General features: G+C 48.2%; 1 protein-coding gene across 1 annotated transcript in view; it reads right to left on the bottom strand.

The window, feature by feature from the left end:
• The window catches only part of LOXL2 (lysyl oxidase like 2), a 408112-nt gene that overhangs the window by 159434 nt on the left and 235700 nt on the right, over nt 1-12978 (bottom strand). The gene's annotated exons all lie outside the window — the stretch shown is intronic.

Consider the following 12978-nt stretch of genomic DNA (forward strand, 5'->3'; position numbering starts at 1 on the left):
CCTAGTAAGGTGCACTTTAGGTGCACAGGGCTGGTAAATTAAATGCTACTAGTGGGCCTGCAGCACTGGTTGTGCCACCCACTTAAGTAGCCCCTTTTTCCTTGTCTCAGGCCTGCCATTGCCACCTCGACTTGGCATTTAAAAGTACTTGCCAAGCCTAGAACTCCCCTTTTTCTACATATAAGTCACCCTTAAGGTGTGCCCTAGGTAACCCCTAGGGCAGGGTGCTGTGTAGGTAAAAGGCAGGACATGTACCTGTGTAGTTATATGTCCTGGTAGTGTAAAACTCCTAAATTCGTTTTCACACTACTGAGAGGCCTGCTCCCTTCATAGGCTAACATTAGGGCTGCCCTCATACACTGTTGAAGTGGCAGCTGCTGATCTGAAAGGAGCAGGGAGGTCATATTTAGTATGGCCAGAATGGTAATACAAAGTCCTACTGACTGGTGAAGTCGGATTTAATATTACCATTCTAGAAATGCCGCTTTTAGAAAGTGAGCATTTCTTTGCACTTAAATCCTTCTGTGCCTTACAATCCACGTCTGGCGGGGCTTGGTTGACAGCTCCTTGTGCATTCACTCAGACACACCCCAAACACAGGGTACTCAGCCTCACTTGCATACATCTGCATTTTGAATGGGTCTTCCTGGGCTGGGAGGGTGGAGGGTCTGCTCTCACACAAAGGACTGCCACACCCCCTACTGGGACCCTGGCAGACAGGAGTAAACTGAAAGGGGACCTGGTGCACTTCTTAGCCACTCTTTGAAGTCTCCCCCACTTCAAAGGCACATTTGGGTATAAAACAGGGCCTCTGCCCTACCTCATCAGACACTTGCTGGAGAAGAAACCTGAACCAGAAACTACATCCTGCCAAGAAGAACTGCCTGGCTGCTCAAAGGACTCACCTGTCTGCTTTCTACAAAGGACTGCTGTCTTGCTGTTGCCCTGCTGCCTTGCTGAACTCTTGTCTGGCTGTGAAAGTGCTCTCCAAGGGCTTGGATAGAGCTTGCCTCCTGTTCCTTGAAGTCTCAGGACCAAAAAGACTTCTTCCTTTCACTTGGACGCTCCGTGCGCCGAAAATTTCGACGCACAGCTTGTTTCGCGGCGAGAAAAACGCGCACACCGACGCTGATCGACGAGACGCCCTCGGGACGATCGAGACTTCGACGCACAACCTCGCAAGGACAAAGCCGCCCGACTTTCCAGGAGAAATCGACGCGACGCCTACCGTGAGTGCGAAACTTTGACGCACGGCCTCGCAAGGACAACGCCGCCCGACTTCCAAGGAGAAATCGACGCGACGCCTGCCGTGAGACCAAACTTTCGACGCACGGCCTCGCAAGGACAACGCCGCCCGACTTCCAAGGAGAAATCGACGCGACGCCTACCGTGAGATCGAAACTTCGACGCGCAGCCCCGCAGAACGACGCGCAGCCGGAAAACAAGCAGGAGAATCCACGCACAGACCCGGGACATCTGGTAATCCCCGCGATCCACAAAAAGAGACTGTCTGCGTGCCGGAAAACGACGCCCGACTTCCCCGCGTGGAAAAGAACGACGCAAGTCTGTGTGTGCTGAGAGGAAATCGACGCACACACCCCTTTTTCCACGCATCTCTTCACCTGTGGCCCTCTGAGGAGATTTTCCACCAGAAACCAGGTACTTTGTGCTTGAAAGACACTTTATTACATTCTAAAGGCTTAAGACACTTTATATCACTTTCCTGTGATAGTTCTACAATTTTCCATTGCATCTTTATTCTTTTTGACCTACAATTATCCTGATAAATATTATATATTTTTCTAAACACTGTGTGGTGTATTTTTGTGGTGCTATATGGTGGTATTGTATGATTTATTGCACAAATACTTTACACATTGCCTTCTAAGTTAAGCCTGACTGCTCGTGCCAAGCTACCAGAGGGTGGGCACAGGATAATCTTGGATAGTGTGTGACTTACCCTGACTAGAGTGAGGGCTTTTGCTTGGACAGAGGGTAACCTGACTGCCAACCAAAAACCCCATTTCTAACATTGGTGATCAGCGGTGAGGATAGGACTTGTATTTGTGCAGTGACATACAGTAGCTAAGTATTTCACTACCTACCCACAGTTGAAGGTCAACTTGGTTTTTATCTCTTTTTGAAAATCCGTTTTTTCCTGACAATTTTCAAAAACTAAATCCTCACTCAACATGTCTCTGACTGGGTCTCAGACAGGGGACTTTGACCTAGTCCAGTTGGATACATACACGGTCAAACAACTAAGAGGATTCTGCAGGGCATTAAGGGTACCCACCCAAGGGGCCTCCAGAAAGGAGGACTTTCAAGTGGCGCTGAGGGCCTGGGCAGAAGCCCATTTAGAGGATGATGAGGAAGAGGAGCCAGAAAATGGCCCCTCAGAAGGATTTTCACTATCTATGGATGGTGTTACCACTGCAATTGTGCACCCTTCCAGACCAGGGAGCAGTGTCTCCATGCAAAGCCTGACCGCAGAGGAAAGGAGAGAGGAAAGGGAGTTCCAATTGCAAATGGCAAAACTGAAAATTGAGGCACAACAGGAGGAGAGGAGGGCAGAAAGAGAAGCCAAACAAGCTGAGGCTGAAAGAGCAGCCAAACAGATTGAAGCTGAAAGAACAGCCAAACAGATTCAAGCAGAAGCTGAAAGGGCAGCCAAACAAGCAGAAGCTGAAAGAGCAGCCAAACAAGTGGAAGCTGAAAGAGCTTTGGCTGAAAAGAAACTATTGTTGGCTCATGAACTGAGTCTCAAGGAGCTGGAGATCAAGGCAAGACAGTCTGAATCCAGCAATAATGGTGGCAGCATACAGACAGGACCTGCTGGAGAAAAGAAGGTTCGTATACCCAAAAATGTGGTGCCCAGTTTTGTGGTGGGAGATGACATAGATAAATGGTTAGCTGCTTATGAAGTTGCACTAAGGGCTCATGAGGTTCCTGAAGGGCAATGGGGGGTAGCTATGTGGGGTTATGTGCCGCCATTGGGGAGGGACACACTTCTCACATTGGATCCACCGGATCAAAACACATACCCACTCCAGAAAGCCACTTTACTTGCCAAGTTTGGGCTGACCCCTGAGGGATACCGTCAGAGGTTCAGGGACAGCACCAAACAAACCACACAAACATGGGTAGATTTCTTTGATTTCTCTAGTAAGGCACTGAATGGATGGGTGCGGGGCAACAAAGTAGCAGATTATAAAGGTTTATATGACTTGATCCTGAGAGAGCATATGCTTAATGTTACTTATACCGATTTGCGCCAGCACCTAGTGGATAGTAAGCTGACTGATCCCAGGAAGCTTGCTGAGGAGGCGGACCTCTGGGTTAGCACCAGAGTGTCCAAAAAGGTACCTGGGGGGGACTCCCACAAAGGTGGTCAGGGTTCCCAACAGAAGAAAGAGGGGGGAGATAAACTTACAGATAAGGAACTCTCTAAAGGCCCCCAAAAGAATTCCCAGGGAGGGGGTGGCAACCCTTCCTTTTCCAAATTTGGGAAAAAGCCAGGGACATTTGACAGGTCAGGAAAATCTAGCCCCAAATGCATGGAGTGTTACCAATATGGTCACTACAAAGGCGATCCACAGTGCCCCAAGAGGGCACCGTCCACTACCGGACAGGCACCTGGGTTGACTAGTGTAGCACTCGGGGGGGAGATGGACCCAACTAGCTTTGGGGAGCAGGTAGAGATTTCCCTAGTGTCCCTGGGAGAAGGAGAAATGGTGCCCAAGGCCCACATGCCCAGAAATACTTCCAAGTACCGGCAGTGGGTCACCATTGATGGGCAGAGGGTGGAGGCTCTGCGTGACACAGGAGCCAGTATGACTACTATCAAGAGTCAGCTGGTGTCAGCAGAGCAGATAGTACCTAATACATTCCACCAGGTCAGAGTCGCTGACAATCGCGAGAGTCACCTACCGGTGGCTCTGGTTCCCTTTGAGTGGGGGGGGTCTCTGGTACTCTGAAAGTAGCTGTGAGTCGTCCATGCCTGTAGATTGTCTGTTAGGCAACGACCTTGAGCACACTGCTTGGAAAGAAGTGGAGCTCAGGTCTCACCTGGAGATGTTAGGGTTACCTGAGTGGGTCTGCATGACCACACGGTCCATGGCTGACCGAGAGGGAAGTCAAGGGCATCTGGAGCCTGGAACGATGGCCCAGAGAGCTGCCAGGAGGAGGGACCAGGGGTGCGGGAAACCGGCCCCCGCTGTTCCCACAGTGGCTGACGGGCTCCTGAGGAGGAGGCTTCCGAGCCAACTGGGGAAGACATCGCCGCCCTAGGTGACTTACCTGAGCTTGCTGGCTGGCAAGTTGAGGGTGGACCCACCAGGGAGGAATTCTGCAAGGCGCAGAAAGAATGTCCCACTCTAGAAGGTTTGAGGAAACAAGCCTCAAACCAGGCAGCCGGCGACGCCTCTGGCGATCACCACCTATCTTGGGAGAATGATCTCCTCTACAGTGAGCCTAAGGTTCCGGGCTTTGGGGCAGCACGTGTGCTGGTGGTCCCCCAATGTTACCAAACCTTCCTACTGGGTCTGGCTCACGACATTCCCCTGGCAGGACATTTGGGGCAGGGCAAGACCTTTAACAGGCTTGTCACCCACTTTTATTGGCCCAAAATGAGGACACACTCAGACAAGTTCTGCAGATCCTGTCCTACCTGCCAGGCCAGTGGTAAAGCAGGAAAAAGGGTTAAAACCCCCCTGATTCCACTTCCTGTCGTTGGCACCCCCTTTGAAAGGGTGGGCATCGACATTGTTGGCCCCTTGGACCCCAAAACTGCCTTAGGCAACAGGTTCATCCTGGTTTTGGTGGACCATGCCACCCGTTACCCAGAGGCAATCCCTCTAAGGACAGTAACTGCACCGGTGGTGGCCAGAACCCTGATGGGGATATTTACCCGTGTGGGATTCCCCAAGGAAATAGTGTCTGACAGAGGCACTAACTTCATGTCTGCATACATGAAGTCGCTGTGGGATGCGTTTGGTGTAACTTACAAGTTCACCACACCCTATCACCCCCAGACGAACGGTCTTGTGGAGAGATTCAACAAGACCCTGAAAGGCATGATTGGTGGCCTCCCTGAGGCCATGAGGCGTAAGTGGGACGTCCTCTTACCATGCCTTCTCTTTGCTTACAGAGAGGTCCCCCAGAGAGGGGTAGGGTTCAGTCCCTTTGAACTTCTCTATGGGTACCCTGTCAGGGGACCCTTAAGCATTGTCCAGGAGGGATTGGAGAAAGCTCCAAAGGCACCCCCTCAGGATGTGGTCAGCTATATGTTGGCCCTCCGCAACCAGATGACCCGCTTCTGGAAAGAAGCCCAAGATAACCTTGAGGCCAGTCAAGAGGTGATGAAACAATGGTATGACCAGAAGGCCACCCTGGTAGAGTTTCAACCTGGAGACAAAGTGTGGGTAATGGAGCCAGTAGAGCCCAGAGCTCTCCAGGACCGCTGGTCTGGCCCATTTGAAATAAAGGAGTGGAAAGGGGAGGCCACTTACCTAGTGGACCTCAAAACCCCTAGGAATCCCCTAAGGGTGCTCCATGTGAACCGACTAAAAGCTCATTTTGAGAGGTCGGAGATCAACATGCTTCTGGTCACAGATGAAGGAACGGAAGAGGAGAGTGAACCTCTCCCCGACCTCCTCTCTGCCCAAGAAGGTGATGGGTCAGTAAGCGGGGTCATTCTGTCTGACTCCCTGACTCTAACTCAGAAAGGAGACTGTTATGAGCTGTTGGAGCAGTTATCCCCCCTGTTCTCCCTTACTCCTGGGCTGACCCACCTCTGTGTTCATGATATTGACACCGGTGACAGTCTCCCTGTGAAAAACAAAATTTACAGGTTGTCGGATAAGGTGAAGGCCAGCATCACGAGGAGGTCTCCAAGATGTTGACTCTAGGGGTCATTGAGAAATCCAGTAGTCCCTGGGCCAGCCCAGTGGTATTGGTCCCTAAGGCTACTGCCCCAGGTGCGAAGCCAGAACTCCGGTTCTGTGTGGACTACCGGGGTCTCAACTCAGTCACACGGACTGATGCTCACCCCATCCCCCGAGCTGATGAGCTCGTGGACAGGCTAGGCGCTGCCAAGTTCCTGAGTACGTTTGATCTTACTTCAGGGTACTGGCAGATCGGCCTAACTGAGGGGGCCAAGGAAAGATCCGCATTTTCAACCCCGGATGGCCATTACCAGTTCCGGGTGATGCCGTTTGGGTTGAAAAATGCCCCCGCTACCTTCCAACGGTTGGTTAACGGGGTCCTAGCTGGCAAGGATGCCTTCTGTGCAGCCTACCTGGATGACATAGCTGTCTACAGTTCCAGCTGGGAGGAACACCTGCTTCACCTCAAGGAGGTGCTTCAGGTCCTGCAACAGGCAGGCCTGACCATCAAGGCCAGTAAGTGCCAGATTGGGCAGGGTTCCGTGGTGTACTTAGGACACCTAGTGGGTGGTGGCAAGGTGCAGCCACTCCAGGCCAAGATTGAAACTATCAAGGCCTGGCAACCACCCCGAACACAGACGGAGGTGAGAGCCTTTCTAGGCCTCACAGGATACTACCGCCGATTTGTCAAGGGCTATGGTACCATTGTAACACCCTTGACAGAACTCACTTCCAAGAAGCAACCTAAGTTGGTGAATTGGACAGAGGCTTGTCAGAAAGCCTTTGACGCCCTGAAGGAAGCCATGTGCACGGCCCCCGTACTCATGGCCCCTGACTACTCCCAGGAATTTATCGTGCAGACAGACGCTTCAGAGCATGGCATAGGGGCAGTCCTAGCACAGCTGAATGAGGAGGGCAGAGATCAACCGGTAGTCTTTATTAGCAGAAGGCTATTACCACGGGAACAGAGGTGGAGTGCTATTGAACGAGAAGCTTTTGCTGTGGTCTGGGCACTGAAGAAGCTAAGACCCTACCTGTTTGGGACTCACTTCCTGGTTCAGACAGACCACAGGCCCCTCAGATGGCTCATGCAAATGAGGGGTGAGAATCCAAAACTCTTGAGGTGGTCCATTTCCCTACAGGGGATGGACTTTACGGTGGAACATCGCCCAGGGGTTGACCACGCCAATGCTGATGGTCTCTCCAGGTACTTCCGCCTTAGCGAAGAGAGCTCCCAGGAGGTCGGGTAGCTCTCCCCACTTTCAGCTGGGGGGGACACATGTTAGACCTGACAGCCTTAGGGTAGTCACCCCTAACTTTTTGCCTGCCTCCCTCCATTTTTTGGACACTGTTTTTGCTGGTTTATAGACTCTGCGCACTTTACCACTGCTAACCAGTGCTAAAGTGCATATGCTCTCTCCCTTAAAACATGGTAACCTGGAATCCTACCTGATTGGACTATTAATTTACTTATAAGTCCCTAGTAAGGTGCACTTTAGGTGCACAGGGCTGGTAAATTAAATGCTACTAGTGGGCCTGCAGCACTGGTTGTGCCACCCACTTAAGTAGCCCCTTTTTCCTTGTCTCAGGCCTGCCATTGCAAGGCCTGTGTGTGCAGTTTCACTGCCACCTCGACTTGGCATTTAAAAGTACTTGCCAAGCCTAGAACTCCCCTTTTTCTACATATAAGTCACCCTTAAGGTGTGCCCTAGGTAACCCCTAGGGCAGGGTGCTGTGTAGGTAAAAGGCAGGACATGTACCTGTGTAGTTATATGTCCTGGTAGTGTAAAACTCCTAAATTCGTTTTCACACTACTGAGAGGCCTGCTCCCTTCATAGGCTAACATTAGGGCTGCCCTCATACACTGTTGAAGTGGCAGCTGCTGATCTGAAAGGAGCAGGGAGGTCATATTTAGTATGGCCAGAATGGTAATACAAAGTCCTACTGACTGGTGAAGTCGGATTTAATATTACTATTCTAGAAATGCCGCTTTTAGAAAGTGAGCATTTCTTTGCACTTAAATCCTTCTGTGCCTTACAATCCACGTCTGGCGGGGCTTGGTTGACAGCTCCTTGTGCATTCACTCAGACACACCCCAAACACAGGGTACTCAGCCTCACTTGCATACATCTGCATTTTGAATGGGTCTTCCTGGGCTGGGAGGGTGGAGGGTCTGCTCTCACACAAAAGACTGCCACACCCCCTACTGGGACCCTGGCAGACAGGAGTAAACTGAAAGGGGACCTGGTGCACTTCTTAGCCACTCTTTGAAGTCTCCCCCACTTCAAAGGCACATTTGGGTATAAAACAGGGCCTCTGCCCTACCTCATCAGACACTTGCTGGAGAAGAAACCTGAACCAGAAAATACATCCTGCCAAGAAGAACTGCCTGGCTGCTCAAAGGACTCACCTGTCTGCTTTCTACAAAGGACTGCTGTCTTGCTGTTGCCCTGCTGCCTTGCTGAACTCTTGTATGGCTGTGAAAGTGCTCTCCAAGGGCTTGGATAGAGCTTGCCTCCTGTTCCTTGAAGTCTCAGGACCAAAAAGACTTCTTCCTTTCACTTGGACGCTCCGTGCGCCGAAAATTTCGACGCACAGCTTGTTTCGCGGCGAGAAAAACGCCGCACACCGACGCTGATCGACGCGACGCCCTCGGGACGATCGAGACTTCGACGCACAACCTCGCAAGGACAAAGCCGCCCGACTTTCCAGGAGAAATCGACGCGACGCCTACCGTGAGTGCGAAACTTTGACGCACGGCCTCGCAAGGACAACGCCGCCCGACTTCCAAGGAGAAATCGACGCGACGCCTGCCGTGAGACCAAACTTTCGACGCACGGCCTCGCAAGGACAACGCCGCCCGACTTCCAAGGAGAAATCGACGCGACGCCTACCGTGAGATCGAAACTTCGACGCGCAGCCCCGCAGAACGACGCGCAGCCGGAAAACAAGCAGGAGAATCCACGCACAGACCCGGGACATCTGGTAATCCCAGCGATCCACAAAAAGAGACTGTCTGCGCGCCGGAAAACGACGCCCGACTTCCACGCGTGGAAAAGAACGACGCAAGTCTGTGTGTGCTGAGAGGAAATCGACGCACACACCCCTTTTTCCACACATCTCTTCACCTGTGGCCCTCTGAGGAGATTTTCCACCAGAAACCAGGTACTTTGTGCTTGAAAGACACTTTATTACATTCTAAAGACTTAAGACACTTTATATCACTTTCCTGTGATAGTTCTACAATTTTCCATTGCATCTTTATTCTTTTTGACCTACAATTATCCTGATAAATATTATATATTTTTCTAAACACTGTGTGGTGTATTTTTGTGGTGCTATATGGTGGTATTGTATGATTTATTGCACAAATACTTTACACATTGCCTTCTAAGTTAAGCCTGACTGCTCGTGCCAAGCTACCAGAGGGTGGGCACAGGATAATCTTGGATAGTGTGTGACTTACCCTGACTAGAGTGAGGGCTTTTGCTTGGACAGAGGGTAACCTGACTGCCAACCAAAAACCCCATTTCTAACAGTAACTATGAATAGATAAAGCCTTTGACTTAGCAACTCTTGAGTGGTGGAATGCTGACTGACTTCAGGCTGAAAGTGATTTGAAATACTGAAAGCCAGAAAATGAATATGCCCAAAAGGGCTACAAGGCCATTCTAATAGCAATAGAGCACTATGAGCATCTCAGTAACATATTATGACATAGCATAAGGTAGCGGATATTGCTAGTTACTAGGACTGCACTCTCTCCTAGTATGATTCTGGTGGTAAGCTGATAACAGGGGCCCCAATCACATAGTTTTATCTGCGAATGGTTGTGTCTTGTCTTAGCTGTGAGGTGTCTCTGAATTCCTCATCCTAATTCACAAAGCTTTTTTCTCTGAGTAATTTTAGCTTACTCTGGGATTACTCCAGGAAAAAAGCTAAACGTGAATACAGACTGCAAATTTAGGAGAAATTCACACCCAGAGAAGGCGCAGTCCACTGAGTTTTGACTCACTTTAAATTTTAAACTGAATGGGAGTCAACATATGAAAATACAGGCTGCTAAATTTGTACACATTTTCAAGTAGCTTGAAATCATTAATCAGTAGTATGGCAGTTTGTTATTTACCATGTTGAAGAGAGGATATATAAAGAAAGGTCATTTCTACACTGTAATGTTTAGTAGACAATTTATTAAGCAACTTGACATAAAGAAACACCTGCTTTTCTCCTCAAAGAGGTGGAATTCAAATCATTATTATTTGACTTTCTTTTGTGAGACTTGAGAGAGTCTCACAAAAAGGAGCGGATCGCCTCATACTTCTAAACAAATTCTCTCTGGAAGGACCCACGTTATGGCACCTCCTTTTGCCAGTCATGGAAAATGAGTCTCTTTTGACCCCTCATTGTCGTTCTATGTGTTCAATGATTTACATGCAGCATTGTTGTGTTTCCTGTCCTCAAATGTTCAACCTAAATTGTTTACCCTCTATCTATTGCCATGCACGCCAATCACAAACCTAGGACTTCAATAAATACATAACGTGATGTGCCTTAAACTGTTAACATCACAAGCACTAGTTTGGGTAGAGTTACAAAACACAGATCAGCGGATTGGTCAATAGTCTCTCCCATTATATTTTCAGTGGATTAGCACAAATCTACAGGTTACAAGGTGTAGGTTAAAGTAGAAATTGCTAAAAAAGAGATACTAAACTGCCCAATTATGAATTGACCAAGTGGCCAGTTATTCCACTTCTAATCAGCAAAGAAATTCATCATGCTAAAACCAGAATCTTCTACATAAAAACAAACCTGGAATTGGAACAAAACAGGGAAAGGACCCTTTGAATCAGGGATCTGCATGTTAGTCCATTTCTGGGCCCAAACCGTTCTAACTGCTTGGTGCAGGAGTGGGAACACTAGCTGGAAGCAATTATTCCCTATCTGATATATCTATGCCCCCTCCATTATGCAACTTGTAATCAGGCCCTCAAACACTCTATTCAGAAAGATAGCTGTTGTTTAGCCTTGCTGTATTAAGAAAATATGCACTATTGCGCCAGTTTACTGAATTCATTGGTGCCTCATCACCACAAAGAAACGTATGCAAACAATTTGTCCGAAAAGTAAGCTGTGTTTTTATAGAATTTAGACTGCACAATCTGTTGGACACGAATATCATGCATAACACTGTGAACTATGCAACCTAGCATATTCCATTGATCTTCCCAGAACTGATTGCAGGAGTGAAGGTATTCCTTTTGTCCCTCCTTCTAAGGTTTAAACATACAACACTTAATGAGGCCTTAAATCATTGTGGGCCTGATTCCCAAACTTGTTTACACACATAAGATATACTTAGTTGTTCATAAATTCTATCTGCTGGTGTAAATTCCAGATCCCGAGTTATTCAACCAGGACATACATGCATTTACACCTGCAGTTAGGATATAGAGATATGGAAATATGCCCAGGAGGTAAGATGATCTGTAATACTAACTTGAGAAGTAGTAATATTAGCATTATTTTCCTGAAGGGAGGGAAAACTTCCTTCAAAAAAGGTGTATTAGGTGTGTAAATTGGAATGAAACATTTCCCAAACTCCCTATTTTTGTCAAGGGCTTTCAGAGAAGAACATTCTTTCGAGATTTCCTCTAATTAAGAAAAACAAAGTTAAACCTGCTAATTTAGCTTCAGTTTTCACTGCACCCAGCAGATAATTCTGAGCAGCAAGTGCAGAGAAGGCTTTTGCATTGCAGTCTTCAATTTGCATCAATGTCCATGCATGGGCTTTTTGTGGAATCCAAAAGATGGGAATGTATGGAATCAAACTAGCAAACTTCTAGAACGTAGATTTCAACTTTGAAAAATATAAAAGAATCAGTCAGTGCCTTTTGGGTGACAAAGGATAAATGGGTTTTAGAATCACCATGCTTGGTCTATAGACAAACGACTTACTGAAAACAAGGATAACTTTCACTGCAAATGTATAAAGTTCACCCAAGAAGTCGGACAAACAGGAACTTTGTATGAGGAGCTGGGTGAAATCTGGCTACTTCGTTGATGTAAAGTTTTCACACTCATGGTCCACAAAACTGTGTTGTTTTCCAGCTGTACATTGATCCGCTGGCTATAGACAGTACATCCTCTGAATGGGAAGCAGTTACAATTGTAAAGATAGTGTGGCAGAAAATGAGATGGGTAATAGGGTAGGGGACAGAGTGAAGGCCGACGCTTAGAAAGAGGTAGCTTGTGCTTGGTATCTTGCATTGAGAGTGGCCACACCAGGCCCACTGGGAATGCGGCAGCGATGAAAGGTGGGGCTATATGGCAAGGGCAATTCAAACAGTGAGTGGTGGGCAGAGGACATGTTGGGGGACTTGCTGTGTTGTAGACAAATTATCTAGAGCCCTGGGACTGTGGGTGGGGCTGTTCCAAAGGGATTAAGGGGCAATGTGGTAGGGGAAGGATGTAAGGGCAGGGAGTGGCATCTCAGATAGTGGACAGCTGCAGAGATGCAAAAGACCTCGCTTTGCCCTGTGTCGCAACAGGCACTATTTCCCACCGTCAAAAATGGCTTCTGAAACTGTTCCTTTTTTTTTAATCTTGAAGATTTGCACTTTGTGAATAGAGGACATTTTGTTCATGAAGCTGTGAGTATAGGGTTTTCACAAGTACACACACAAAGGTGCATATTTACAAACCCCTAGCATCTCCTTCCGCTGCTCTAGCATCAATTTTTTTACATTATGGTGGCGTCAAGGAGGCCTTTTCACCGCATCAGATTTACAAAACTTTGTAACCCCTTGCACCACATTATGCCTGTGCCAGGCATAATGTATGCAAGGTGGGGCATTCCCCTGTTAGGAGGCCCTAAAAAATGGTGCAGTGAAATTTAAGAGATTTCACTGAACCATTTGTCCTGTCATTATTAACAACTGCCCAAGCCAGGCGTTAAAGTGATACTCCCATTGTTTCCAATGGGCCTCCTCACACATTGTTGGACTAGTGGCATAATTTTTAATGCTAGTCAACCAATGCACTACAATAGCATAAAAAAATGTGACGCTACTGCGCTAACATGCGCCAT

This window comes from Pleurodeles waltl, chromosome 11 (genome assembly GCF_031143425.1).
Source record: "Pleurodeles waltl isolate 20211129_DDA chromosome 11, aPleWal1.hap1.20221129, whole genome shotgun sequence".
Classification (NCBI taxonomy): Eukaryota; Metazoa; Chordata; class Amphibia; order Caudata; family Salamandridae; genus Pleurodeles; species Pleurodeles waltl.